Source organism: Cnephaeus nilssonii, assembly GCF_951640355.1.
Source record: "Cnephaeus nilssonii genome assembly, chromosome: 8".
Classification (NCBI taxonomy): Eukaryota; Metazoa; Chordata; class Mammalia; order Chiroptera; family Vespertilionidae; genus Cnephaeus; species Cnephaeus nilssonii.
In genome coordinates, this window is record NC_137079.1 from 78310424 (window position 1) to 78314656 (window position 4233).

The following is a 4233-nucleotide window of genomic DNA, read 5'->3' on the forward strand; positions in this document are numbered from 1 at the left end:
TGGCAGCAGTGACTGGTGAGCGGGCAGAAGGCAGACGGCTTGATCTGTCCCCTGGCCCGCAGGCTCCCACTGATCAGGGGATGGCTAACAGGGAACCAGAGTGAGTGGTGCAGCGGGACTGGCAAGCAGCTGGGAGGCAGGCCTCTTGGTCCCTCCTCCTGAGCCTAGACTCCAATCAATCGTGGCAGAGGTGGGGTGGAACTGGAGACTGGCTTCTTTAGTAGTCCTGTAGGTTCAATCTCCAGAGGACAAGCCAGGCACCAACGGACCAGCGCCTCCGGGACGATCCCGACAGCGCTGCCGGCCTCCTGGAACTCAGCCTCGGGCATGGCGTCTGCTTCCCTCCCCAGACGCTCCACAAGGAGGAAAGGATACGGCCAGCAGCGCCAGGGGCGTCCAGCGGTGACTGACAGCTCTCCCTGTGCTTCCTCCAGGTCACTCTGCCGGCCCCCGCCCGCCCCGCTCCAGAAGAAGTGTGAGCACTGCACATGGAAGGAATGTAGTAAAAAGACAAAAACTGATGACCAAGAGAATGCCGCAGTCAACGGCCGGAGTCCGGCTCAGGAGAACGGAGAGAAGGGAGAATTCCATAAGCTGGCCGATGCCAAGATATTCCTGAGTGACTGCCTGGCGTGTGACAGTTGTGTGACCGCAGAGGAAGGAGTCCAAGTTTCTCAGCAGAACACCAAGGACTTCTTCCGTGTTCTGAACCTTAATGAGAAATGGGATGATACCTCACAGCACAAGGTGCTGGCAGTGTCCGTGTGTCCTCAGTCTCTGCCTTATTTTCCTGCTAAATTCAGCCTCAATGTCACTGATGCATCCAGAAGGCTCTGCGCTTCCTCAAAAGCCTTGGGGCGCACTGTCTTTGACATGAAGATAGCTGCGGACTTAGCATCCTGGAGAGTCAGAAGGAATTTGGGCATCGGTCCTGCCAGCACCGTGAGGAAGAGCCCCGGCTACCCATGCTGACCTCCGCCTGCCCCGGCTGGGACCCATATGCAGAGCGTGTGCTCGGTCACCCCATCACCCCCACCTCTGCACAACCAAGTCTCCCCAGCAGATCATGGGCTCTCTGGTGAAGGATTACTTTGCCAGACGGCAGAACCTGTCCCCAGACAAGGTTTTCCACGTCATTGTGGCCCCGTGTGATGACAAGAAACTGGAGGCCCTTTGAGAAGATGTTCCCACAGCTTTGCATAGTTCCCAGGGTGCTGACTGCGTGTTAACCTCAGGTGAAATTGTCCAGATAATGGAGCAAAGTGACCTCGCCTCCAATGATGCCTCCGTGGACACTGTTTGGAGACATGAAGAAGGAGGAGGTGAGGCTCCACGAGGGTACCAGCTCTGTCGGGTCCCTGGCGCACGTCTTCAGGCACGTGGCCAAGGAGTTGTTCAACGAGGACGTGGGGGTGCTCACCTACCGCACCCTGAGGAACAAAGACTTCCAGGAGGTCACCCTTGGAAGGGACAGAGAGGTTCTGCTACGCTTTGAGGCTGCTTATGGCGGAACATCCAGAAGTGGTCCTGAAGCTGTAGAGGGCAAGTTCTCCTGCCGCTTTGTGGAGGTCCTGGCCTGTGCCGGGGATGCCTAAGCGGCAGGGGCCAGGCCCAGACGGAGGACGGGTGTGCGGACAGGGCACTGCTGCGGCAGATGGGAGGCATCTACGCTGCCATCCCGGTGTGAGCCCCGGGGACCAGCACCCATGTGCAGGAGCTGTACCAGGAGTGGCTGGGGCTCGGGGGCGACTCCCCCTGAGCCCAGGCAGCCCTGCACACCACTTAGCAGGGCCCAGGGCACCCTGCTAGGACATCAAGTGGTAAGGGTCCAACAGACGCCCGGCCTGCAGACCGCCTGAAGAGGGGTGTCAGACACATGAAGGAAACGCTTAGCATCTCTGCCATCGCTTTGGTTTTCAGAATTCCCTGCTCCCCATCTGTCAGCTCCCTCCCTCTGAGGGGCGCTGTCCTCGTCACATGGATGCAACTGGAATATTGTACCTTGAGAGGATTGCCCCAATGTATGTATCCTTTTATCTGACGATGAAAAAACCCCAAAGAACAAGAATGAAGACAGAGTACTCTCCTTTAGGCTTAAAAAGCCCCCAGAAGTGAAGAGCTGAGACTTGGTTCTGTCCACCCGCCTCAGAGAGATTGGATGAGGAAATGGCCCGGTTTGGCCCTGACTTTACCCACTTATGTTACTCTTGAAGGTGTCTTTGCCACAATGTGAATAAACTGCCACCTTTTGAAATAGGGGCTCATAAGAAAGTCTGCATTCCCAACTTTTCTTGAAACAGATCTATGTTCTGCAGCTGTGGCCACCGTCCTGAGACCAGGTCCTATCTCTGGGAATCAGGGGGCACTGGAGTGGAGCCCCCCCGCCCCATCCTCCGTGCCCTTTTACATTCAGGGATTGAGCTGAACTCACTTTGGGGGAGGCCTGGCAAGGGTGACAGGTGTCACAGATGGAAGGATGGAGAATGGAGAGGCGGACACTCTGCTCGGTCCCTCCCTGGGTGGGGTCAGGCAGATGCAGGCCGGCCAGCCCGCCCCACAATTGGGTGAGATAGCGTCCTCTGTGTCCACCTCTCACCCCTTGGGCCTGACCACTCCCCTCAGCTCCGGGCAGCCCTCTGTGTTCCACGACAGTGCACTCCGCCCTCACATGCTGCTCGCCCTAAGTGAGAAGGAAGAGAGCAGTTGGCCCACAGACAACTACACAGACAGATAGGGCTCACGGCTGGCGAGTGCAGTGGCGGGAGCCTCTCCTGCCTCCATGGCAGTGCTAAGGAGCAGTGAGCTGAGTGGTAAGGAGCAGTGAGCAGGCAGGCGGTAAGGAGAGAGGGGTCCCGGACTGTGAGAGGGATTTCCAAGTGTTGGCTTAGGCCCATTCCCTGTCCCTAAGCTGGCAGGCTGACATCCCCTGAGGGTCTTGGACTGCAAGAGGGTGCAGGCTGGGCTGAGGGACACCCCCCCGCCCAACACACCAGTGCACAAATTTTGTGCACCGGGCCTCTAGTGAATATATAATGAAGAAATAGAATTTAAATAAGCATATGTTGCAAAATGTCTCTTATCTTGTCGGTTCTTTTTCCATGCCTTATGCCTTATATTACCTAAAATGTATTTTTGTGTTAATTTAATTTGTTTAAATACTATAAATACATTTAAAAATTATTTTCAAGCATATTTACAATATTCAAGATTTGTATGATAAATATTGTTTAAATAATTATACATTTTCAAAAAAAATAGCAAGGGCAAATAAAGGAGAGTAGCATTTACTAATCTACCACTATTAGCTAAAGCACTTGCCTAAAACTGTATATTTTTCATTTGATATTTTGTTCAATCATATGAAATAAAATATTATAATTTCTATTTTATATAATCAAAAGTATAGTCTCTGAGATAAGAAACAACTTGCTTAAATATAAACGAAATAGAAAAGTAAAAATATAAACAGATATTTGACTAATTTCCTTTGTTGTTCCTCACCAATTAACCAATAAAATGTAAACCTTTGCATACATTTAAAACATCTACTTAGTTAGGTCCTCTGAGATGGTAAGTAATTAACCATTTGTTGATCAAAAGATATATTTTAAAATTAAAGTATTTAGTTTATGGAAATGTCATATATTTTACAACTTACATCATCCACTAATTTCAATTGATCTTTTCACGAATATGACCAAAATAGCAAAGTTTTAGTTCATTCTAATTTATTTATTTTTCCTTACATAAAGTAATATGTTCTATAATGGTTTTATGCATTTGAATTCTTGGGAAATGTAATACTTAAGCTTATCAAGGCAGCTGGCCTTATTTTTCATTATAATATTATTTCCTAGATTGGAATTTTTGAAATTCTTGCCACATCAAATATCATATGCCATCTATCAGCATGATGTGTGAAATTATAGAGATGACATTAAAGTTGTACTATGTTGACAGTTTTTTTTCTGTTTAAATGTGTAGCATTTATTTTCAGAGGGAATTTATTTCTATTTCTTTTAGCACTATCTTTTAGAAAGCAATTTATCATGTTTGATCTACATTGTTCATTATTTAAGATTTTTGCTGATATTGCTTTGACACCTAGTGCAAAATTTAACAAAACTGAAACATTTTGCTGTATCTCATATTCTAATTTAATCTCATGTTGTCATATTTCATATTTCATGGAGTAGTTTTCTCTAGTGGTTTTAAATATAACAAAGTTGAAAG

At 48.5% G+C, this 4233-nt stretch overlaps 1 pseudogene across 1 annotated transcript; it reads left to right on the top strand.

Annotated features, from left to right (window-relative positions):
* The first annotated feature begins 327 nt into the window (after nucleotides 1-327).
* LOC307104057 (nuclear prelamin A recognition factor-like) lies at nucleotides 328-1687 on the top strand (annotated as a pseudogene). The gene has a single exon. The product of its transcript is annotated as a nuclear prelamin A recognition factor-like (transcript).
* The last annotated feature ends 2546 nt before the right edge of the window (nucleotides 1688-4233 follow it).